This window comes from Microcaecilia unicolor, chromosome 11 (genome assembly GCF_901765095.1).
Source record: "Microcaecilia unicolor chromosome 11, aMicUni1.1, whole genome shotgun sequence".
NCBI classification, from domain to species: Eukaryota; Metazoa; Chordata; class Amphibia; order Gymnophiona; family Siphonopidae; genus Microcaecilia; species Microcaecilia unicolor.
This window is the reverse complement of record NC_044041.1, coordinates 93940731-93967772: the sequence shown is the minus strand read 5'-3', so window position 1 is coordinate 93967772 and position 27042 is coordinate 93940731.

The following is a 27042-nucleotide window of genomic DNA, read 5'->3' as shown; positions in this document are numbered from 1 at the left end:
CCAGATCTCAAGTGACTTACTAGATGGTCCTTCCTTCCTCCTGAGCCCTTCCACCAGTCAAGTTTAAATGTAAGAGAGAACATGGCCAGCTCGCATATTGCAGACACACTTCAGGACTGCAAAACCGAAAGAAAAAGTGTGGCTTGTGTCCATCCATCCAGAGAAAGAGGAACTTCTGAGCAGTACTGTCACTCCTGTGGTTTAGCCTCTCCCTTCTCCATTAACTGCAGACCAGAGAGGGAGAGTTCTAAGTACTCTGTTCCTCTCAAAAGAGTAGTGGGAGGAAGGTAGGATGGTGCGTGGTTTTCCTGTTGAAACTTTACTCTCTAGACATCTAAAGAAGACCTAACATCTCCAGGCACATCTGTCACGGTAGGTGTCATGATGCTGAAAACGAATTCTCTGCACTCTCTCCTCTCTGTGGCTTCCGCTAGCCCCCACCTTCCATCAACCCTCCCCTGAGACACCACCATCATGACAGTCCTATGAATAATCATTGCTTTGGTATTATTTATGATTGCTTATAAACCGTTGGCCCTGTGTGCAGCATTTGTACAAGAGAGAACACAAATCAGTCAATCATACTGAGGATGGGGAGTCCCCATTACAAAAGGTGGTGGTCTGTAGGAGAAGGGGAATGGCATTCTTCCTCATGTATCTGAACCAATCGGCTCCAGGGCCATTCCAACTTTGGTTATCCTTCCAGGTGCGTGCAGGGACTGGTCTAAGTGAAATCCATGTGTGTGTACAGAACACACTGTAACAGACTCAAAAAGGAGTTGAATTAGCACCTGTCTTCAAAGCATTGCCTTGGCTACCATCTATCTACTCATGCATCTTTCATGACAGCTCATAAATTCTCGTTAGAGAGATTTTCATTTCTATGTTGTCAAGCTTGAAGCCCTGAAGACTGGCAGAGGGGCTCAATCCACTTTTTTAATTCTTGCCAAAAATGTCTGTACATCTGTCTGTTCAAGTCCAAAATAACTCTCTGAAAACTTAAGTTGCTGTGGTCAAAAATGAAACCAGATATTCAACGTCGGTCGCCGGAAACAACCCAGCATTCGATATCCGGTTTTAACACCTTCGGTGGACAGCAAAAGTGCCACTACTGGGTGAATATTAGGGGGGGGGGGGGGTGGCTGGTGTACATTCAGTAGGACAGATATATACACAGAAGCATATTGCCAAAACACAGTAGCTATTGAGAATGTAAATATGGAAAAAAAAGTCCCAATTACTGATTTCTTTGAAAAAATCCTCATGATGTAATTCTTGAACAAAACTAATGCAATACTGTGTGATAGCTTAACATATCTCCCATTTATCCAGAGATGCTGTGTTTTGGACTTTTGCTTCAGGCTTGAAAATGCATTCAAATGATAACTGGTGAGTTAGTTTAACTTTTGACAAAAATTATGGAGGCTACTCCAGAGAAGATGTGTTGGTGAGTGTTGCATCACGTGATTTCCTTTGGAGAGGGTGTGGTTAGTATATTCCTTGGAAAGACCTTGAAAGTGCATAGAGGGAGATCCTGTTCAAGTACTCTGTGGCCCACTACCTTTAAAGGCCTTGAAGATCAGGGATAGTTTGAAATTTAGCCCTGTATTGTAATGGAAGCCAGTGAAGATTTTGCAGAAGTGGTACGTAGGCAAGTCCTTTCCTTGGGACTTCTTTTACAAAGCCATGCGGCAAATGAGAGGACGCCCATAGGAATTGAATTGGTTTCCTCTCATTTGCCGCACCAAGAATCGGTAGTGTGGCTTTATAAAAGAGGCCCTTAGGTCTTTGTATTCCTTGATTTTATAAGATTTTACAACTGAGAGACTATACATTTAAAAATGGTGTGGGAGAAGGATAGTGACCTCTCTGAGGATGATATTTCTTGGAATTTATTCTTGGAATTTATCCATCATCCCTCATGTTCCACCACCTCAGGCAATCTTTGTACTTCTTTACGCACAGAACTCTGTGGACCCCTTATAAAATGTGGAAGGTGGAGCATCTCGTTAATAAGAAATAGTGGTGGATAAAGGACTTCTTGTCTGCCCACTTTATTTTATGTGCAATTCTCTAAACATCAATTGCTGTTTCTCTTCTCTCCTCCTTTGTAAACAAATATTTTCTGGACTTGTCCCAGGAATTTCTGAACATCATTTGTTGGTATTTTGAATTGGAATCACGAAGTTAATCTGGGACCACCTTGTGGATCCTATTCAGGTATTTTGCATCTATCGGAATCATGATGGAAAGGCCAAGATAAATTAGAAGCCTTTGGTGGCATCTGTTGCCTGCCAGAACTTAAACTGGAAGTGGTGGTCTTACAATTCTGTTCTAGAAATGAAAAAGCAATTTTATTTGAAGATATATATCCAGTGATAAAGTAACAACTGCATGTCCTTGAGTTAACATTAGATTAAAGAAATTCTTGTGAAGGTACAGCTTGGTTAATGTCTTCATTTGCACATAGATCTCTGAAGCACTGGGGCCCTTTTACTAAAGGTACGCCGAAAAATGGCCTGTGCTGGTGTAGGCGTGTGTTTTGGATGTGCCCAGGTCCATTTTTCAGTGCACCTAGAAAAAAAGGCTTTTTTTGTGGCCGAAAATGGACGTGTGGCAAAATTAAAACCAGTGCCTGTCCATTTTCGGCATAAGAACTTACCACCACCCATTGACTTCGCAGTAAGGTCTCACGCGTTAACCGGGCGGTAATCGTCAGCACACGTACACTGACGATTACCGCCAGGTAAGCGCCACGTGGTAGGAAATAGAAAATATTTTCTACTGCATGTTTTGGACACGCGTCAAAAATGGAATTACCACCCAGGGCACACGGCAGCAGGGCGGTAGTTTCAAATCGACATGCGTTGGATGCAGGTAGGTGCCAGTACGTGTAACAGCTTCAGCTTACCTCTATAGCCGGGCAGTAGTTTCAATTTGACGCATGTTATATGCACATAGGCGCCTACATGCCTTAGTAAAAGGGCCCCTCAAATGAGATATCAGGAGCTCCCTGGTACTCCTAATAGTCTGGTGAGAGACAGAAAGTGCTGGAAATTTCCAAGTGCTTTCAGTTTCAGCAACAAGGGTTATTTTCTTTTTCACTTGGCTTCCTATTCAAGCCAATTTAGGAAAAATAAAATAAAAACCTCTCCCCACCCCATCCCATGTAGCACCCTGCATGAAGGACAGAGCCCCAACCATGCATCTCACACTATGTCCCAGAAACCAGATTTATCTTCTGAAAGCACACCAGCCCAAAACAAAACAAAGCACCAAGAGGCAAGTTTGCAGCTGCAGACATCACTTTTGGAACATCTTTTTTTCTCACAATCTCTTTCTCAATTCAAGAGGGGAGTGGGGGTCAGGAAATTGCTCATTTTATCGTAAGTGATATCTTATGATCATCACAAGATCAGATGTTGCAAGTAAGTGTCTAAGTTTAGTTTAATTTTTACTCAATATACTGCAATTTGGAGGACCATCACAGTGCTTTATAATCAAACAGTACAAGACAATAATGAAAAATAGATAAATTAAAATAAAAATTACAACATTATCATACTGAATTAAACAAAACAAATTAAGGGGGTCTTCTACATAGGTGCACCAGTATTTTAGCGTATGCTAACCACGTAGGTGTCCATAATATTCCTATGGGCATCTACAAGGCTAGCGCATGCTAATTTTTAGTGTGCAGTAAAAATGCTAGCGCACCTTTGTAAAACGGGCCCTAAAACAGCAATATAAAAACAAATTAAAATAGAAAGTAGATTCTATATATGGTGCCAAAAAAGATCGATGCCGAAAAAAGAGCTGTTCTATAAGCCATGCGTAAAGGGCTCCTTTTACAAAGCAGCGGTAAACCCAACGTGGGCTTACCACTCGATGTACAGAAAGTACCGCTGGGCTACCGCAGCAGTCCGGTGGTACTTCCCATCCCTACATAAGTACATAAGTAATGCCACACTGGGAAAAGACCAAGGGTCCATCGAGCCCAGCATCCTGTCCACGACAGCAGCCAATCCAGGCCAAGAGCACCTGGCGAGCTTCCCAAACGTACAAACATTCTATACATGTTATTCCTGGAATTGTGGATTTTTCCCAAGTCCATTTAGTAGTGGTTTATGGACTTGTCCTTTAGGAAACCATCTAACCCCTTTTTAAACTCTGCTAAGCTAACCGCCTTCACCACGTTCTCTGGCAACGAATTCCAGAGTTTAATTATGTGTTGGGTGAAGAAAAAGTTTCTCAGATTTGTTTTAAATTTACTACACTGTAGTTTCATCGCATGCCCCCTAGTCCTAGTATTTTTGGAATGCGTGAACAGACGCTTCACATCCACCTGTTCCAGTCCACTCATTATTTTATATACCTCTCTATCATGTCTCCCCTTAGCCGTCTCTTCTCCAAGCTGAAAAGCCCTAGCCTCCTTAGTCTTTCTTCATAGGGAAGTCATCCCATCCCCGCTATCATTTTAGTCGCCCTTCGCTGCACCTTTTCCAATTCTGCTATATCTTTCTTGATATAGCGCACCATCATTTCCAGCACTACAAAAATGTATGTATTTTTGTAGTGCCGGTGTACCCGGCGGTAATCAGGCCGTGCCGTACGCTGCCCAGTTACCTAACGTGGGAGCCCTTACTGCCACCTCTATGGGTGGCGGAAAGGTCTCCGCCCTGAAATGGCCACGTAGCAAGTGCTTTACTTGCTGCGCGGCCATTTCCTGCAGGAAGGCAAGAATTCCCTTTTACCAGCTGCGGTAAAAGGGGACCGCTGCGCGCGTTTAAAACATGCACTGATGCCAGCGCTGGTCCCCTTTTGCTGCAGCTTGGTAAAAGGCACCCAAAGTTAGGTGCAGTTTATAGAATAACGCTTATGCCTGGGAATAGCACCTAACTTGAGGCTACTCCAGGGACATGCATGTTGCTCTAATAGACCTGGCTATAACATCTGAGCTGTCATAGAGGTTTGTAAATAACATTTTTATTCACATTTTTTGGGTGTGGGAAGTGGTCACTGACCACTAGGGGAATAAGAGGGGGGGAGTCATCCCTGATTTCTTCCAGTGGTCATCTGGTCATTTAGGGTAATGTTTTGTGCCTTATTCATTCTAAACACAGGCCTAGACCAAAATGTTGAAGTTTCAGCCCTAGACATTTTTGTTTTGTTCCATTATGGCTGTAAAATGTCCAAGTGTTAGGAACGTCCTAATCCCACCCCTAAAACGCCCTTGACACACCCCTTGTAATTTGGACAACCTGCAGACAAATTGTATAGATAAACGTCTACAAAACAGGTTAAAAACATCCAAATGCTGCTATGTGCCACTTTTTAGATGTTTTTCTCTTTCGAAAATGAGCCCCATGGAGGGGCATTTTCGAAAGAAATGTCCAAGTTGGGATTTGGATGTCTTTGTAAAACGTTCAAATCTGGAGGTGGGGAAAACAGTATTTTCGAAAAAAGATGGATGTCCATCTTTCGTTTCTAAAATACCAAGGATGTCGTTGGATTTGGACGTCCCTAGAGATGGACGTCTTTGACTTTCGGCGATTTTTGAAACCAAAGACGTCCATGTCAAAAACGTCCAAATGCATGCCATTTAGACATGGGAGTATTTGTAGTGCACTGGTCCCCCTGACATGCCAGGACACCAACCAGGCACCCTAGGGGGCACTGCAGTGGACTTCATAAATTGCTCCCAAGTACATAGCTCCCTTATTGTGTGTGCTGAGCCCCCCAAAACCCACTACCCACAACTGTACACCACTATCATAGCCCTTATGGGTGAAGGGGGGCACCTAGATGTGGGTACAGAGGGTTTGTGGTGAGTTTTGGAGAGCTCGCTGTTTCCTCCACAAACATAACAGGTAGGGGGGGTATGTGCCTGGGTCTGCCTGTCTGAAGTGCACTGCAGTACCCACTAAAACTGCTCCAGGGGCCTGCATGTGCTGTCATGGACCTGAGTATGACATCTGAGGCTGGCATGACATATTTTTAAAGATGTTTTTTGAGGGTGGGAGGGGGTTAGTGACCAGCGGGGGAGTAATGGGAGGTCATCCCCAATTCCCAATTCTGGTCATTTTGGGCACCTTTTTGTGCCTTATTCATAAAAAAAACACGTCCGGGTGAAAACGTCCAAGTTTTACTTTAAGACGTCCCTGCTTTTTTTTATTATGGCTCAAAGACGTCCAAATGTTAGGCACGCCCAAGTCCCGCCTTCGCTACGCCTCCAACATGCCCCCTTGAAATTTGGACGTCCTTGCGACGGACTGCAGTTGGAGACGTCCAAAATCGGGTTTCGATTATACTGATTTGGACGTCTCTGGGAGATGGGCGTCCATGTTCCGATTTATGTCGAAAGATGGACGTCCTTCTCTTTTGAAAATGAGCCTGATAGTAACATAGTAGATGATGGTAGATAAAACCTGTATCATCCATGCAGTCTGCCCAATAAGATAAACTCATAGTATAAGAGATGATGGAATACTACATATGTATACTCGATCTTGATTTGTCCTGGCCATTTTTCAGGGCACAGACTGTAGAAGTCCCCCGACACTGGCCTCAAATGGGTGGCAGTAAGGGCTCCCCCCTGATATGAGCACGTGGCAAGTGTTTTACTTGCCACCCGGCCATTTCCTGTAGGAAAGTGAGACTTCCCTTTTACCAGCTGTGGTAAAAGGAGGTCTTGGCGCATGTGTAAAATATGCCGACGCCAACACCGGCCCCCTTTTTTCCGCAGCTTGGTAAAAGAGGCCCCAACAATCTAGAATCAGAAAGTTCCTGACCCTTCAGCACTGAAAAGGTACGCCTAGCCAGAAAAGCAGTAAACTACCTTAACACCATCCCTCCGATTCCTATGGATGCCAAAAGGCTCAATAAAAGGCCGTGATCCACCAAGTTGAAAGCTGAAGCGAGGTCTAAGAAAACAACCAAAACCAAACTCTCTCTTTCAAGAATTCCTCAGACCTCACTTACAAACTCCACTAATGTGTTTTCGGTACTATAACTGTATCGAGAAGCCGACTGCCTAGGATGAAGCACATCAGTCCTCACCACAAACTCCAACAACTGGTGTTCCACCACCTTTTCCGACCTATAACTGTTATAGGCTGATAACTTGCAGTCTTAAGGGGGGGGGGGGGGGTGCCTAATGTCATACCCTTAATAACAGGCCTAACCAAAGTATGTTTCTATGCCTGAGGATATTCACCAATATCCAAACGCTGATTCAGCATAGATAAAAGGCAACAATCCATGGAATGGCAAAGAAAGCCAGGAAGGAGGAATAGTATCCAGAGAAGTAAAATTCTTTTTCACCTGCACAATCAATTTCTGCAAGTGATGCAATGAAATAGGCTGAAAAACCTCCCAAGATTCACTACCACAATCAGTACCCCTCTCCATAGCACAGTCCACATCCCCAGAAACTGAAATACCCAATAATGGAAGTGTTGCTCAAAGAGACTTAATTGTACTTACAAAATAAGAAGCCAAACTTTCCACTGATGGGAGCAACTGTGCTACCAGAGATCGCTTATCACACAGTGCAGATGCCACTGAAAGCAACCACTGCTTAGGCCAAACATCACACTGCACATGCGAGGAATAATAAGAAAATTTCTTCTGTTTCACCTGCAACGTATAATACCTCTGCAAAAGCCTACACCACTCACAAAGTTCCACCGTACGGTGCTTAAACCGCAAGCGTTCAAATCATCAAGCTTGCATCTTCAGCATTTGCAGACCAGCGTGACATCACAGTTTTCTAGGCTTTAGCCTCGTACCTACTCTACTAAGTGGTGCAAAATCTTCCAAGACTATACTCAGCTGCTCATGCCATTACTATTCTAAGATCTTGCCAGGTACTTGCAATCTGGATTGGCCACTGTTGGAAACAGGATACTGGGCTTGATGGACCTTTGGTCTGTTCCAGTATGGCAACGCTTATGTTTTTATGTAATACAACCTGTTCCGATAAAGATCTAACCATATAAACAGGGAAGCTGCAAGACAATTTTGGAACAGTCAACGGTTCCACCTTGTTCAAATTACGGAAATATATTTCCTCAGACCGTGCCTGCGCAACAGGATCCTCCACTCCCCACAAAACCAATGATAATAACTTATTATCAGACCATAATAAGGGCAAATGAGAAACATCCTGAACCACCACATCTCCACAGAATGGGGGAAAAGAAAGTAAATTTAATATATGACCTGCACAATGGGTAGGTTTTCTAACCCATTGAAGGAGATCCAAACCATAGAGCAAAGAGAGAAAAGGAGAAGCAAGCACCATTATGATCATCAACATGAATATTAAAATCTCCTAAAAAGACAATATTCTGAAATGAAATAACCAGTTTAGCAACTGATTGCAGCACAGACTCCCTATCCCCAGCTGAAAAATTCAGAGGGCAATACCAACAAAAGAGCTAAATAAAACACACCCACATGACCCAATTTCACCAACAATTCCTTCTTTGGTAAATGGGCCACAGAAAGCTCCACAAAAGGATAGTTGTTTTTACATAAAATAGCCAAACTGCCCCCCTTGTGGGATCTGCGGAAAGACAACATTGCCATAAAAAAAGCTTAGGTATCGGCTGTAACAAAAAAAAAAAACTCCTCCCCCTTACGCAACCATGTTTCAGTCAAACACACTACATTCGGGGATAGGTCCTCTAGTAACTGATACAGGAGCTCTACCTTATTCCTCAATGACTGACAAATAAGCAATAAAACTTTCAAGGTGGCGGTAAATGATCAGATTGGTCTATAACCGGGTCTCCTGTTACTTAAGGTTGACCACCAGCTTACAATTAACTCATGGCTAATAGTGACATCATTCTTTAAAGGGAAAGGGAATAGGATTTAGCCTGCACAGTTTCAGGTCAAAATAGCCCTGACAAGAAAACCCAAACACAAAATAGCCCTGACCAAAAAAAAAAAAAACAACAACAACAGACAAAAAAGCCTCAACAAAAAAACCTGACAAAAAGCCCAAACACAAAATAAGATTGACCAAAAAAAAAAACCCTGACAAAAAGCCCAAACAAAAAATAGCCCTGACAAAAAGAAAAACAGACAAAAAAAGCTCAAACAAAAAAACCCTGACAAAAACAAAACAAATCTAAACAGACAAAAAAGCCTCGACAAAAAAAATCCCAAACACAAAATAGCCCTGACCAAAAAAAAAAAACCCAGACAAAAAAGCCTTAACAAAAAACCTGACAAAAAAGCCCAAACACAAAATAGTCTTGACCAATAAAAAACCAGACAAAAAAGCTTTGACCAAAAGCCCAAACAAAAAATAGCCTTGACCAAAATAAAAAAAAAAACCCTGACAAAAAAGCCCAACCACAAAATAATCTTGACCAAAAAAAACCCAGACAAAAAAGCCTCAACAAAAAAAGCCCAAACACAAAATAGACCTGACCCAAAAAAAAAAGCAGACAAAAAAGCACCTGAGAAATCAGTCCCTGACATAAGGGCCTGTCCACAATTTAGACCCCAATAAAATGGCCCGCCCCCCAAGTATTTTACCTGTTCTGCTCCTGAATCTACTTGTGAATTATATGGGTAAAATAACATATTTTGAATACGGCAAAGGGCCCTGCTTACTAAACAGCGTTATAGACGTGTTAACCATGTACACGCTTTAACCATATACATGTCTACAATATCCTTATAGACGGCTACATGGTTGCGCATGTGTTAAATGTAGGCGTGCTAAAAACACTAACGTACCTTAGTAAACAGGGCCCATAGTGTGTTATGAAGGTTGAATTTATTACTATAGTTGGGGAAGATAGTTTTAAAAAATAGTACACTGCTTCTCAATTCCACATAAGCCTCTAGGAAATGAAGGAGAGTTTATGGTAAAACAATTTTGTCAAGACTTGGGGTTGAGTTTGATTAAATTGAATGCCTTGAATAAATGAGGTGGCGGTAAGGGCTCCCACGATAAACCAGCATAACAAGTCAGTGCACGGTGCTGCCCGATTACTGCTGGGTTAGCGCCGCATTAGAAAACATGCAATTATTTTCCTTAGAGCTGGAAATAGTGTGCGTTTCAGGTGTAATTACCGCCAGCGGCTGCGTTGGGCCTGCGGTAGTTATGAATTGCCATGCAGCCCTTTAGTAAAAGGGTTCCTAGGTGACTTCCCCAAGACCACAAAAGTTGCTGCTGAGGGATTTGAACCAGGCTTCACTGGGTTCTTAGCTCACTACTCTAACCATTAGGCCATTCCTCCACACTAGTTTGCTGGCTGGTAAACTGGAGTGTGGGGAGGGAGAATGGGTGTGTGAGTGTGGGGAAGCGGGAGATAAGAGGGATTGGAAGGGGAAATAAAAAGGAAACTGATGCAATGTCATGAGAAGCAAGTGGGCAGCATAGCTACTGGCCCAATGCTGGTGGCAACAGGGGAGAGGGAGCATCAGAGTAAAAGGACTACTGACAATGAGTGAGTCCACTATCTGGAAGAAACAGCTTCTCAAAGAGAGAGAGAGAGAGACTGTGGAGGCAGAAGTTTCCTTCCCATTTGCATTGATGAAGAAACTTACAGTCCCTTTTACTAAACAGGAAGTACTGCCGGGGTACCGGAGCAGCCCAACAGTAAATCCCACCCCTAGCACGCTGTTATATCTGGCGCTACAAAAATAGTGCCGGAGTGTACCCAGTGGTAATTGGGCAATGCTGTGCGCTGCCCAGTTATCGCCGGGTTAGCACAGGAGCCCCTACTACCACCTCAATGGGTGGTGGGTAAGAGCCCCCCCCCCCCAAAAAAAATGGCCACACGGCAAGTGCTTTACTTGCCACATTGCCATTTCCTGCAGAAAAGAGAGACTTCCCTTTTATCTGCTGTGTTAAAAGGGGGCCTCGAAGCGCATGAAAAACGTGCGCTGACGCTTGGTAAAAGGGGCCTATAGACAGCTGTCATAATCAATGATAACAATCTTACAGTTTGTTAGAAATGAGGAATGCCTCCAGTGTTCATTTCTACATTAGGATTGTTCTAGAAAAGAGCCTGTGTCTTAATAAAAGAGGCGCATTGGACTTCTTGAAGCAGGGAGGAGGGGTTCTGATGGTGTCTTAGATCACTAGACTAGGAATTTACATTGGGTAGATGTGGAGGGGCATAATCGAAAGGGGCGCCCAAGTTTTCCTGAGGATATCCTCACAGGACGTCCCAGCGAAGGGGCGGGGAAACCCGTATTATCGAAACAAGATGGGCATCCATCTTTTGTTTCAATAATATGGTCGGGGATGCCCAAATCTTAGCATTTAGGTCGTCCCTAGAGATGGTCATCTTTAGACTTGGTCGTTTCTGATTTTCGGCGATAATGGAAACTAAGGACACCCATCTTAGAAACAACCAAATCCAAGCCCTTTGGTCATAGGCATAGTTTGACTGTTTCATTTGGGGGGGCAAAGGATGGGGCGGAGCATATTAGCATATTCATTTGCATATATACATATGCAAATGAATATGCTAATATGGAGGAAGGAAGGGAAAAAGAGCTGGCTTTTTTGGGGAATAACCATAATGAATATGTATGAGATATCAAGCCAGCTCTTTCTCCCTTCCTTCCTTCCTTCCTTCTTTCCTCCTTACCCAGCACTCCCTCTTCATCTCCAGTAGTATTTCCCCACCCCCTTTCTCATACCATACCAGTGTTGACCTTAGAAATGCATAGGCTCTATATGTAGATCCTTCAAGAGGTAGTGTGTCATGATTTAGGCTCTACCCCCTTTTTTGATGTTTTGGTGCCACCTCAGTAAGGCCAACACACAATCTCTCCACTGCAAAATGCTATACACAGACTTGTGCAAAAACACACTCATATCCTTACTAAACCATAACAGCACTAATTCCAAGGACAGGACGAGCTACAACCTTATGTGTGAAAAGGCAGAACTGTATTTACACCAGGCTCTAAAACACCAATACACTACCTCGTGAAAAAAAAAGCAAAACAAAAAGGGCTGCAAATACTACACGCTAGCAGAATACTGCACCTTGATCACACATGAAAAACACATGACACAACAGACATGACACAAGGAACTAGAAATAAAAAAAATATGAAGGCAAAATACTGAACTGGAAAGTTAACTCAAGAAGTCAGACTCAGCATGCAGCAATACCAGAAAAATTGAAACTTACATGCAAAATATCACAGATGCACATTTCCAAAAGCTGACATATTCCAATTAATAAATTCTGAATAAAATACTTTTTCTACCTTTGTTGTCTGATCATTTAGTTTTTCTATTCGCTTTGGTCCCAGTGGCTTCTGTTTTATACAGTGTCTTCTTTCCATTTGATATTTTTTTCTCTCACCATGTCCACCATCCTCCTGTGTCCTTATGCGTCCTGTCTACAATCTATAGCCCTGTCCCTATCCTTCCTCGAGTTTCAGTATCTGCCCTCAATGTGTTCCAAACCAGCCCTTAAACTGAGCAGTTTTCCCTCCATCCATATCCAGCATTTCTCCTCGCTCCCCTCCATCCATGTGCATCTACTTCCTCTGTCTTCCCTCCCCTCTATCCATGTCCCGCATTTCTCCTCTCTCCCTTCCCCTCCATCCATGTGCCTCTCCTTCCTTTGTCTTTCCTTCCCTCCATCCTTGTCCAACATTTCTCCTCTCTTCCCTCCATCCATGTGCATCTCCTTCCTGACTTCTATCCCCTCCCTCCATCCATCCGTCCAGCAACTCTCCATTCTCCCCTGCCCTCTCCTCCATCCATCCATATCCAGCAAATTTCCTCTCTCCCCTTCCCCTCCATCCATCCATCCATGCCCAGCAATTCTCCTCCTTCCCCTGCCCTCCGCTCCATGTCCAGCGATTTCTATTCTCTCCCCTGCCCTCCTCTCCATCCATCCATGTCCAGCAACTCTCCATTCTCCCCTGCCTTCTCCTCCATCCATCTCCAGCAAATTTCCTCTCTCCCCTGTCCCCTCCATCAATCCCTGTTGTCCAGCAATTCTCCTCTCTCCCCTGCCCATCCTGTTTCTGTTTCCTTAACTTTCTTTACAAGATCTCCAGTCCATCTTCTATTTTTTCTCTCCCTTCCTGTCTTCTTCACTCATTTCCAGCATCTCCCCTGTCTTCTTACTCACCCTATGTCCAGCATCTTCCAATATCCCTTTTTCCCTTCCAGCATTGTCCCTATGTGTCCTTATACCCTCTCTGTCCAGCATTGTCCCTTTGTGTCCCTGTCTCTATGCTCCCTCACTGACCAGAATCTCGCTTCTCTGTCTCCCTGACACTCTCTTTTCTCTTCCCTTCCTCTTACCATCCATTCACGGTCCAGTGTCTCTCCTCCTTTCCCCAAGTCCAGTCTCCCTTCTTCCCTCCTACCAGCTAATCCACATCCACAGCAATGACTCTTGGGATTTGCTCACACCGACCGGCTCCGTTCTATCCAGGCTCAGCCTCCTTCCTGCACAACAGCCGAACACCCTGCGACTTTTCTGCCTGCCTTGTTTGTATTCCGGTGGTGTGACACGTGGCCAGGTAAACTGCAGTGCAACTTTCCTAGAGAATGCAGGGGACTTCGCGCTATGGCTGAGAGTTTGCTGGTGGCTGAGGGTCCTTCGCTTCTACCAGGGGCCTCTACTAGTGCAAGCAGTGAGGGCAATGTTGTTGGCGGTAGTGGCGCCTCCGCGAACCCGGCGCCGCTCTCCCGGAAGCTGCACAAGATCAGGCAGCAGGCTCGCTCAAGCACGCTGCTCGTGACGTCACTTACGTCGTCAAACGTCTTCTCTCTCCCAATCTCCGGTGGGGCGGGGCGCGGCTGTTGCAGGCATTTAAGAGAAGCCTGCAGCCCGCCTCTGCGGGGCTTCTATTGGTCCAAATTGCCAGCAAATTGGACCAATAGAAGCCCCGCGGAGGCGGGCTGCACACTGAAGAGGGGAGGGGAATGCTGGGCTTGTCGTCGGACCTGCTTAGTGCTTGCTGTTTTTACTATTGTAGTGGCGCCCCGCCCGCCAGTTCGCCGCTGCGGATCGTCGTCGTTTGGGGGGGCAATGCCCCCCCTCGCCCCCCCTAGTCTACGCCCATGCCTTTGGTCATGGGAGGAGCCAGCATTGATAGTACACTGGTCCCTCTGACATGCCAGGACACCATCCGGGCACCCTAGGGAGCACTGCAGTGGACTTCAGAAAAAGCTCACAGCTATGTAGCTCTCTTACCTTGTGTGCTGAGCCCCCCAACCCCCCCCCCCCAAATCCCACTACCCACAACTGTACACCACTACCATAGCCCTTACAGGTGAAGGGGGAGCACCTAGATTTACTACTAGTTAACATTTCTAAAGCGCTACTAGGGTTACACAGTGCTGTACAATTTAACATAGAAGGACAGTCCCTGCTCAAAGAGCTTACAATCTACAGTGGGTTTGTGGTGGGTTTTGAAGGGCTCACATTTACTACCACAAGTGTAACAGGTGGTGGGGGGGGGGGGGGGGATGGGCCTGGGTCCGCCTGCCTGAAATGCACTGCACCCACTAAAACTGCTCCAGGGACCTGCATACTGCTGTGATGGAGCTGGGTATGACATTTGAGGCTGGCATAGAGACTGGCAAAAAATATTTAAACATTTCTTTTGAGGGTGGGAGGCGGTTAGTGACCACTGGGGGAGTCAGGGGAGGTCATCCCCGATTCCCTCCGGTGGTCATCTGGTCAGACCTTTTCGTGGCTTGGTCGTAAGAAAAAAAGGACCACGTTTATTTTTCAGACGCGCGTATTGGACGCGAGCCCAAAATAAAATTACTGCAAGAGCCACGCGGTAGCCAGGCGGTAACTCCATTTTGGTGAGTGTTAGGCACGCATAGATGCTTGCGCAGCTAAGTAAAAGGGCCGCATAGAATGCTAGATTCTGGAAACAGTCTCTCAAAAAAATTCTGTGGGGTTTTTTCACTGTAACCACATCGTTTTTTTGAGAGACTGTTCCCAGAATCTAGCTTTCTATGTTTTAACAGCCACACCAGCCTGTTTTTTTTTTTTTTGGAAGCTTTATATATGCTGGTGACCCACTGCCCCTGACGCAGCCATTTTTATGCTGGCAAAACATGGCCATGTCTTATGTTGAATATTTTGGAGCTTTTAATCTACTAGTTAGGGCTATTTTGTTATAAGGCTATTTTGTCGGGCGCTAGCTTGCACCTACCATGTTTACTGAGCTCCAGCATCAGCAGTACTTAAAACACCTATCTGTGCTAAAGAGTTTCCTGAAGAACAGAGTCCTGTAATAAAAATAATTATTTTTTAATTTCATAAATCACATACAGGCCACATGCCCTCCCTGGTAGTGTATGTGTTTGATAGAATGAAGCAGTAACAGGGTGGAGGCTCTGCTGTAGATAAGGTTTTCTTCCTGGTTTAGTTACCGATGCTCTTCTTCAAGCTTAGTAGCATCGCTGGCTGAACCAGCAGGACGTATTTATAAATCCCCAAAACACATAAGTACATAAGTATTGCCAAACTGGGAAAGACCAAAGGTCCATCAAGCCCAGCATCCTATTTCCAATAGGGGCCATGCCAGGTCACAAATACCTGGCAAGATCCCAAAAAAGGTCCATCAAGCCCAGCATCCTATTTCCAATAGTGGCCATGCCAGGTCACAAATACCTGGCAAGATCCCAAAAAAGTACAAAACATTTTATACTGCTTATCCCAGAAATAGTGGATTTCCCCCAAGTCCAATTTAATAATGGTCTATGGACTTTTCCTTTAGGAAGCCGGCCAAACCTTTTTAAAACTCTGCTAAGCTAACCGCCTTTACCACATTCTCTGGCAGAATTCCAGAGTTTAATTACACGTTGAGTGAAGAAAAATGTTTTCTGATTCATTTTAAATTTACTACTTTGTAGCTTCATCGACACTAAGGGGTCCTTCTACCAAGCGGCAGTAAAAAGGGCCCTGCGGTAGCGGCGGTGACCTTTTTTGCCACACACCAGGGCCCTTTTTACCTCAGTGGGTAAAAAGCCTGAAAAAATACATGGTTATGAGGTAATCTTGCACTTAGCTTGTGAACATGTGGGGGGGGGAGCACTTACTGCCACCCAATGAGGTGGTAGTAACTGAGCAGCTTACCGCCAGGTAACCCGCTACGGTGTATTTTTTTTAATCCTGCAGCGCCGGAAATGGCACGCTCTGGAGGCAGAACTACCGCCGGCAGCCGCGTTGGACTGGCGTTAGTTCCGGGTTGCCGTGTAGCAACCCTTTAGTAACAGGGCCCCTAAATGAAAAATCATTGTGGTTGTGCAGGAGATTGATTTAGCTCATGCCTTTCCATGTTAGTTATAGATAGGTGCAGTATTTTTCCTATTATTTCAGAGCACCACAGCCTCAGTGTGTGAAACAGTGGGTTCAAGACCCACATAAATTGAATGGAATGCATTAGTGTACAGCAAAAGACACATTTTTCTATACATAAGCACACAACTGTGGAATGCATTACCAAAAGCCTTGAAAACGACGTACGACCACCTAAACTTCCAGAAATCACTAAAAGCCAACCTGTTTACAAAGGCATACCCTACTGATCCAACTTAAATGCCTAATCTCTGCAACACAACCAAACTAAAGCATGTAATGGACATAACACAACTCTTCCGTTTTCCGATTCCCTAATGTGGCTGTGCCACATGAACTTGATCTTACCACAACATCACCCTGTATTTGTTCACACCGGAGCCTGCAAAGGCCTCTCGGGTACTATGTAAGCTACATTGAGCCTACAAATAGGTGGGAAAATGTGGGATACAGATGTAACAAATAAAAATACAAATAAATAACTATTAGCCAGTGAAGTGGTTTATATAGTTTATAAATATATATATAAATAAAAATGCATACCATTCATTTTCAGACAGTGGAGTCCAAACTGAAAATCCAACTGCCCGGCAGTCCATGAGAATTAGGTTGTAAATCAGTGCTGATAATATAACAATACCCCTTGTTAAAATTTTAGAAAAACAGAAGGGTTTTTTTTTGTATCAATATATCATAGAACGGTAGAGATTGTAAACAGAGGTATGTATATCAATTGAATACTGTTCAGCCTCATGGCTTGAACAGTGAATTAGAATGAATATAGTTTCCTTAAAATGATGCTTGTTGAGCTTGGATTTTAGTCCAGAAAATAGCTGGAACTGCAGTGGTGGTTTGTTTAGACTATTCCTCTGTCAGCCAGCTACAAGTTCATTTTTTAAGACATGTGCAAGGAGAAGCTACCCCCCTCTTCTACAAACCCGCGTGGCAATGCTGACACAGCCCATTGATTTTGAATAGGATGTTTCCATTACTGCACGGTAGTTCCTAGCTTGTCTTTCTAAAAAAGGGAGGGGGGGGGGGGGGAGGTTATATAAGTAAAATCTCTAAAAACGTATTGCTGATGGCCACCTCAGTCTACTTTTCTTGTGTTCTCAACTTTAAAAATTCTTTATTTAGATCTAACTTTTCATCAACTAATTCAAACCTGGAAAGTGCAGCGGAGGCCAAGAAAGCAAATAGAATGTTAGGAATTATTAGGAAAGGAATGGAAAACAAAGATTAGAATGTTATAATGTCATTGTATTGCTCCATGGTACAACCGCACCTTGAATATTGTGTGCAATTCTGGCCATTGCATCTCCAAAAAGATATAGTGGAATTAGAAAAGGTACAGAGAAGGGCGACGAAAATGATAAAGGGGATGGGACAACTTCCTTATGAGGAAAGGTTAAAGTGCATAGGGCTCTTCAGTTTGGAGATGAGAAGGCTGAGAGGAGATATGATAGAGGTGTATAAAATACTGAGTGGAGTAGAACAGGTAGAGCTGAATCACTTGTTTACTCTGTCCAAAAATACTAGGACTAGGGGGCACACAATGAAGCTATTAAGTAGTACATTTAAAATAAATGGGGAAAAATATTTCTACACTAAACATATAATTAAACTCTGGAATTTGTTGCCAGAGAATGTGGTAAAACCAGTTAGCTTAGCAGGGCTTAAAACAGTTTGACTAATTTCCTATAAGAAAGGTCCATAAGCTATTATTAAGATGGACTTACAAAAATCTATTGCTTATTTCTAGGATAAACAGCATAAAGTGTGTTTTACTGATCAGGGGTCTTGCCACTGTTGGAAACAGGATACTGGGCTTGATAGCTCTTCGGTCTTTCCCAGTATGAAAACGCTTATATTCTTATATTCTTTTGGTGCATCTCCTTGAGAGCTGAGCCCCTTTCCACAGGGATGGCAATCTTCTTGGTCACCATATTGACCAGAGAATCCAACTTGGATTCCACCAATACCTCTCCACCTCCTCTGGAGGAAGAGGATACAGCTTGTCTAGCACCTTGGACCCCAGGAGGACTTTATCCAAAGCCACCCACTCTGCCAACATCAAGCAGGAGACTGCCTTTTGAAGAGGAAAATTCTTGGGGGGGGAGCAAGAGGCCCTCCGGAATGGGGTCCCCCTCATTGGGCTTGGTCAAAGAGGCCAAGACTAGACTGACTCAAAGCTTCTGACTGCACAAACAAAATGTATTCAGTGCAGGTATATGAAATCAGCATACAACTTTCCTCCAACCAACCATCAGGGCCATGTTTCACCCTCTCAAGGGCTGCTTCAGGGACTTGACATAAAACCAGCAGGAACAATTCAATGTTTTCCCATGTGGGCCTGCTTTTCTTTTTCTGTTGTTCTGGAGTTTGTACTTTTTGGGACTAACCATGCCTAGGCCATTCCCCCTTGCCATAAGCATGTATTTATGACTTACTACTTTGATTCCTCTCTCTCCTTCTCTGCCCATATTCAACAGATCGCCAAAACCTGTCGCTTCTTTATCTACAACATTAGCAAAATCCACCCCTTCCTTACTGAATATGCTGCCAGAACCCTTATCCACACCCTTGTCGCCTTTCGCTTGGACTATTGCAATTTGCTTCTCACTGGTCTTCCACTCAACCATCTTTCTCCTCTCCAATCTGTCCAAATTTCTGCAGCACGACTTGTTTTCTGCCAGAATTGTTATACCCACACTAGCCCGCTCCTCAAGTCACTTCACTGGCTCCCTGTCCACTTCCGCATTCAGTTTAAACTTCTCGTACTGACCTTTAAATGCATCCACTCTGCAGCCCCCCATTACCTCTCCACTCTCATCTCTCCCTACATTCCTCCCCGTGAACTCCGCTCACTGGACAAGTCTCTCTTGTCGTCCTCCTTCTCCTCCACTGCTAACTCCAGGCTTCGCTCCTTTTCTCTCGCAGCACCTTATGCTTGGAATAGACTTCCTGGACCTATATGTCTAGCTCCATCTCTACCTGTTTTCACATCTATGCTGAAAACCCACCTTTTCACTGCTGCTTTTAGCTCCTAGCCACAATTGCCCTCCCCTTGTCCCTTCCTCCCTTCTAACCCATTACTTCCCTCACCCATAACTGTCTTGTCTGTCTGTATTATTTAGATTGTAAGCTCTTTTGAGCAGGGACTGTCTCTTTGTATCAGCTGTTCAGCGCTGCGTGCGTCTGGTAGCGCTATACAAATGCTAATAATAATAATAAATCCTGGCTGTCTACAATCAGGTTTTCTATATTTATTCCCTTTAACTTTTGTTTTTTATCTGTTTTATAATCATTTTAATTATAAAAAAGGGTCTTAGCTGCCTGTAGGACCACCATGAACCTTGAGTTTGGCCCGGAAGGGGTGGGGTGGGCAGAGAGGGAGGCTCGATTGACCCTTCTGGACCTTGGGGGTGGGAGGGAAATGCTTGGGGGGGTGAGATGCCCTCCAGAATGGGGTCCCCCTCATTGGGCTTGGTCAAGGAGGCTGAGACTAGACTCAGAGCTTCTGACACCAAATCAATAAGACGAAAAAGTTCTTCCTGCCGAAACAGTCATGTGACTGGAACTACTGCTCCTCTTCCTCCAGAGGGAGGAAGGCGCTCAGCCTCTGACCCAGTCACTAAGTAAGTGAGACTCTAATAGGTCCTTTGCCTCATCATGGCCATCCCCATAGGTTAAAGAGCCTCCTGCCAACAAGTGGTGACTCCTGTGCCTTTTGGCCCCATGAGTAGGGTTTCCAGCAGCAGGGGACCAACATCAGCTCCTAACACCTGTTTAACAAGTAGGACCACTTGCTGCAGTCATTTGGAGCTCAGAGCCTCCCAGGAGCCCCATTGGGACCTCCTGATCTCTGGGCCCAGGATAGGTGAAGGAAAACTGACTTCAACTCTCCAAGCCCTGATGAGGGCTGAGACTGTTTCTGTTGTACAGAAACTGCTGAAGGATCTAACATGTCTGCTTTTCACACCAAAGGCATCAGGACTAAATTGGAACTGGATCCAGAAACATTGTATTGTCTAAAAGTACAGGCATTCTTACCCACAGCATTCTTCTTCAAAGCATTTTCCCCATGCAGGTAAAAACTCGGTAGGAAAAATCAGTAAAACCTAGAAAATCCTTCATGGATAAGTTTCAATCCTCTCCTAGATGAGAGAGTTCAAGATGGATTGAGCCATCAATCAGTTTTACCTCTACTTTTGATGGAGGGCCAATCTCAGGGGTGATTGCTACGTCCTTAGACTAAGCTGATTCTTCTTTCCTTTAAAAGTTGACACCTGCATAGAAATGTATAGGCGCCTATACCCTTTGTACACACAATCCAGTTTATTTATTTGTTTGTTGCATTTGTATCCCACATTTTCCCACCTATTTGCAGGCTCAATGTGGCTTACAATGTTCCATTATGGCCTTCGTCATTCCAGAGTAAGGATATATTTGGTGTTACATAGAGACTAGGATGACATAATAGAATTAAGCAAACAGTCTAATAGATTTACTATTAAAAATAAGGGAGTTCTCTTACCGCATGGCCATGAGTGCTGGGGTCTTTGTTACCCACTGCGGTAAAAAGGGCCCTGGCGCGTAGGAAAAACAGCCTCTTCCGCAAGCAGCTTGGTAAAAGGGCCCCTAGACTAGTTTACATTGGATAGATAAATCTTCTCTTCTGATAAGCTTTCTCTGATCTTTCAGCTTGCTACATTAGATGAAAAAGTGGACATATGAGATTTGACTTTAGATTCAGTCCTTGATTCAATTGCCCCCACTTACAGTTCTTACAGTTTATTAAGAAGTCTACTCACTGTCATCAACTTTGTCTCCATCAGGGCCTAAGATTACTCAAACGCCAAGTTCAACAAGCAGAATGTCTTTGACGAAAGCACCGAACTCCTGAGGCTTCTCAAGCCTCTAAAAGTATTCAACGTTTTTACACAGTCCAACTTTGGAAAGTAACATAGTAACATAGTAGATGATGGCATAAAAAGACCTGCATGGTCCATCCAGTCTGCCCAACAAGATAAACTCATATGTGTATACCTTACCTTGATTTGTACCTGCCTTTTTCAGGGCACAGACCGTACAAGTCTGCCCAGCAGTATTTCCTGCCTCCCAACCACCAGTCCTGCCTCCCATCACTGGCTCTGGCACAGACCGTATAAGTCTGCCCTCCACTATCCTCGCCTCCCAACCACCAACCTCTCTTCCCTCACCTGCTCCGCCACCCAATTTTGGCTAAGCTTCTGAAGATCTATTCCTACTGCACAGGATTCCTTTATGCATATCCCACGCATGTTTGAATTCCATTACTGTTTTCATCTCCACCACCTCCCGCGGGAGGGCATTCCAAGCATCCACCACCCTCTCTGTGAAAAAATACTTCTTGACATCTTTCCTGAGTCTGCCCCCCTTCAATCTCATTTCATGTCCTCTCGTTCTACCGCCTTCCCATCTCCGGAAAAGATTTTTTTGCGGATTAATACCTTTCAAGTATTTGAACGTCTGTATCATATCACCCCTGTTCCTCCTTTCCTCCAGGGTATAAAAAACTCTCACTCGCTTGACATGATTCTCTACCTACATCAGAATCTCTAGAACAGTATTTTAATCTAAAATCAATATGTTGTAATCCAATTTCTCTGCACCTCTTGAGGAAAATCTTACCAACTCTCAATCAAAATATCTCAACTGCTCTTGGATTTTTCCCAAGTCCATTTAGTAGCGGTCTATGGACTTGTCCTTTAGAAAACCGTCCAAACCCTCAGGAGCTATTCCAAGTAAATTTAACACTGCTGTCCTTTGCGCTATCCTTAAAACATCTGCCCCCCCCCCCCCCCCCCCGTTTACTAAGCCCTGAGCTAATGCTGACACAACTCATTCACTTTGAATGGGCTGTGTCGGCATTGCTGCACTGCTTAATAAACAGGGGGGCTAATTTGGATTCTAACATTTTAAGTCATTATCAACACGACTCCAATCTACTGCTTACGAAGCGGAAGTATCGCCGGGTTACTGCGGCAGCCCCGCGGTAGTTCCCACCCCCAGCATGTGCCACTTCCAGCGTTACAAAAATATTTTTATTTTTTTAGCGCTGGCGTTTACTCGGCGGTAATTGAGTAGTGCCGTACTGCCGAGTTAGTGCGGAACCCTTACCTCCACCTCAATGGGTGGCGGTAAGTGCTCCCCCCAGAAATGGCTGCTCAGCAAGTGGTTCACTTGCCGCATAGCCATTTCTTTTAAAAAAATGACAGCCTTTTACCCGCTGCAGTAAAGGGGGGCCTCAGCATGTATCAAAAACGTGCTGATGCCAGGACAGCTTAGTAAAAAGACTCCTAAGTCAGCTTTCGGAGAGCATTGTTTTCTCTCAATTACAATTACATATGGAGACTAGAAATGCATTAACCCTCATCAGTCTGGCTTTTGAGCTGGTTTTAAGCACAGAAACCATTTTAGCTGCATTTCTAAGCAAAATATATAGTAAACTGGGTGGTTTCATTAGCTATTTCTGCACTGTTTTGAGATGATTCACATCTTTTTTGCAAAACTATACCTTTAAAGTTTCTATGTCTGGAAGCAGGTCTACCACTTATCTACTGTCCTGTGGGGTCCTCCAGGGCTCAATTTGTTAATCTATCTTGTTCAATCTTTTCCTGAGCCCCTTAGCTCTTCTGATTCAAACATAAGGTTTAAGTACATACTAATATGTGCACTACATCCTCATCAGGGGTGGACTGACCATTCGGGCAACTGGGCAGTGCCCGAGGGCCCAGAGGCTGCCCAGTTGCCTGCTTCTGCACACTACAGCCCCCAAGGGGCCCTGGTGGTCTAGTGGCTGCTGCCACTATTCTCCCTAGTTGCACCGCTGTGTTTACAAAATGGCTGCAGAGGAAGACTTAGCAGCCATTTTGTATACACGGCACTGTGTCGGGCAGAGTAGAGGCAGTGGATGAGCAGGAAAGAATGGATTTATTTCCTGCCCCCGAAGAAGCGACAGCCACTAGACCACCAGGCCCTTCAAGGTGTGGGGGGGGGGGGGGTGGACAGCGGCAACACGATGGGAGGGAGGCAGCATGGCAGGGGTGGGGGCACTGGTGGCGGTGGCAGCAGCATGGCGGGGGACAGCAATAGCATGGGGGTGGGGCCCAGAGTACAGTCCGCCCCTGATCCCATTGTACACAATACCATCTCCCCCCTGCTTAGAAGCCACTACAAAGGATTACAGACTGCTTTCAAATCTGGACAAAACCGGTCATATGCTCCTCCATCCCTCACCCCCCACTCTTCTCGGTCAAGTTACTGCTACTGTTTTATTCTTTAGGTAAGTATTATACTGTATTCCCATTTTACTTTTTCTCAACAAATCTCAAATGTATTAAAATCAGGGGGGGGGGGGGGGTTTCCTGCAACTTGTCAGATTGTTTAGAAACTATTCAGATACAGATACCTTGTTCCATGCATTTATAGTTTCCCAAATTGACTACTGTAATGTTGTATATGCAGGCATCTCAGAGGTTAACCTTAAGCAATTACAAACGGTACAAAATACTGCCATGTGTGTTCTGTGTTGGATATCTGTCAGGCATCGTGTAACTCCCCTATTTAAGCAGTTACACTGACTACCAGCGGAATATAGAATTACATTTAAAATACTGACCCTGACTCACAAACCTCTCTATAAGAGTACACTGAGTTGAATGACCATAGACAAGTAGTTCCAGGCCCTGCACATGCTAAATGGGAATCTACAAGGAATTGTGCCTTTTTCCTTATTGTTCCATGTTCTTGGAATACCTTACCATGGGCTTTTCAGCTTGGAGAAGAGACGGCTGAGGGGAGACATGATAGAGGTATATAAAATAATGAGTGGAGTGGAAGAGGTAGATGTGAAGCGTCTGTTCACGCTTTCCAAAGATACTAGGACTAGGGGGCATGCGATGAAACTACAGTGTAGTACATTTAAAACAAATCGGAGAAAATGTTTCTTCACCCAACGCATAATTAAACTCTGGAATTCGTTGCCGGAGAACGTGGTGAAGGCGGTTAGCTTAGCAGAGTTTTAAAAGGGTTTAGACGGTTTCCTAAAGGACAAGTCCATAAACCACTACTAAATGGACTTGGGAAAAATCCACAATTCCAGGAATAACATGTATAGAATGTTTGTACATTTGGGAAGCTTGCCAGGTGCCCTTGGCCTGGATTGGCTGCTGTCGTGGACAGGATGCTGGGCTCGATGGACCCTTGGTCTTTTCCCAGTTGGCATTACTTATGTACTTATATATCTATGCTCAGAAAATTCCTACAGCAAATGCTGATCAGCACTTAAAACCTATCTGTTTGGGATGACTTTTGATTTGATTTGTTTGATTTAGAACCAATCCTCAAAAGAAAGGTGAGCTGTAGAGAGCTGTGATTGGAGACCTCTACTGAGTGCATGTGTTTATATCTTGAATGTTTTCTGTCCTATCATAAACTGGAGTTCATTTTCCATTGATTTTATTATGATTGTAAACCGCTTTTACTTGTATAACAAAAAAGGCGATATAGCAAGTTTTGAATACACAAAAAATGATAAGGGCATTGAATTTGGATTTTGGACTGCTTTACCTACCTATCCAAACCCAAGCTCATGTGGCACCTGATCCTTTGCTGTGGGCATAGCTGGAAAGAGCTCTTTTAAAAGCTGGGGTGGGGAGGATTGGCATCATATAATGGTGTGAACATAGGATTTGGTCTTCCTGAGTTCCAGGCCCAGCTCTGTCACCAGCTCAACTTCATATCAAGAGATAAACTGCGGCTTTCACAAGTCTTTCTGGCTAGTAATGGTTTATAGACTTTTCCTCCAGGAACATTTTAAATCCAGCTGTGGTAACTGCCTTTACCACATCCTCTGGGAGCACATTCTGAAGCCTGATTGTGCCGTAAGTGAAAATTTACTTTCTCCAGTTTTCCAAAAGTAGAGGAGTGTGGTAGCCGTGTTAGTCCACTCTTAAGGTTATCAATAGAAATCAAACAAAATAAAACATGGAAAAGAAAATAAGATGATACCTTTTTTATTGGACATAACTTAATACATTTCTTGATTAGCTTTCGAATGTTTATTAGACATAACCCAACAGAAAGGACTTAACAAGGATCTGGGGTTCCTAGCCCATTATAAACCATAAAGCTGTATGTCTCTGTTGATCACCCTCCCCTCACCTATCCACACCCACCCTGTTAGAACATCAATGATATGCTTTGATGTCCCCATGCATACTTCCTACCCACCCCCCTCCTCCCACCCTGTCAGACTGTCATAGTAATGCTTGAATGTTTTCACTTATATACACTGTCAGCTAGCACATTTGCTTATTTCCGATCTGACGAAGAAGGGCAACCTTCGAAAGCTAATCAAGAAATGTATTAAGTTATGTCCAATAAAAAAGGTATCATCTTATTTTCTTTGTCCAGTTTTCCAAAAATCTTCCTTTTTCCTCTCTTCTCCATCCCAGCAGCACCCAGTTCAAGGAGAAAGAGAGATTTCTGGCCAGTCCTGGTTTTCAGCTTACATCCCAATGCAGTCCATCATTCCTAACCATTGAAATCAGCGCTGCAGGTTCCATAATGCATCAGGATGAGGTTGTCAGAAATCCAGGGCTGGCTTAAAATCTCCCTTCTGGAACTGGGTAACTTGGAAGTTCTGGCAAATCCCTAGGAAGGAAGAACTCCAAACCTATGAATGTACTGGGGGTGGGGGATCCAGGACCGACTCAGCACATCCAGGGGGTAACCTCACTAGCAGAGCACAGAGATACTGACATAGCTTTTAGAGCTCAGACAGAAGCGGCTCATTTTGGCTCTGGGTTGCTGGCAGTTCTGCTAGCATTGCAAGCACTTCATCCAGTTGCATGCCTTCCTTCCCCCCCCCCCCCCAACCTCATCCCCCTCCCCTTTTCCTAGTCCCTAGTTTGGATTCCTGCACAGTCACATCATATGGTCCTACAGTGTGGTCTGTCTGTGACTGATCAAACCTTCTATCCACTCCGCTCTCCCTTCCCTTTAAGCTTCAAGCTGATTCTGGGGTTGGAAGTGGAGGGGGCCAGGGGAGCCCCTAAAGATTCTTCTTTCAAGGCTTTCAGATGGCTGATTCCCTCCTAAATCACTCCTGGCCCTCATTTTCCAAGCTGTGGATGAAGAGATGGTCGTTTAAGCGAGGTAACCTCTGGGCTTTTCAGAACTGGTTCTGGGGGATGCATCTATCTGGGTTTTGTACTGATTTGTGATTTTTTTTTCTACTATGCAAGTTGGCTGCACGTTTTATCCTACAAGAAGACAGATCATTTGTTTTTGGTCTTTGCTGGTGTAAGCCCTTTTCTTTTAGACCTTGCTCAGCTGTTTCTGTTTGCTTACAGTAAGGGGGTACTTCTCATTTTGTAAGACAGAAAATATGAGGAAATCTGTCTAGTTCCAGTCTATTTTCCATTACAGATCTCATTTGCAGTGTGGTCTCATTAAATGTACAGCAAAGACAGGACAGGTTTAAGTGTGAGACCTCTTCACCTGGCTCTGAAATCTTTCATTTTGATATTTTGGTTGTATCATTTGGAGGGGTGGGGTAAGAAGTCGGTAGGCAGGTTTGGATTGGAACAAGATCAAAAGGGTTTGGAGTAGGGGCAAAGAGTTGGTCTTTTCACTAGCGCCAGTTCTGAGGGTGCGTTGGGTA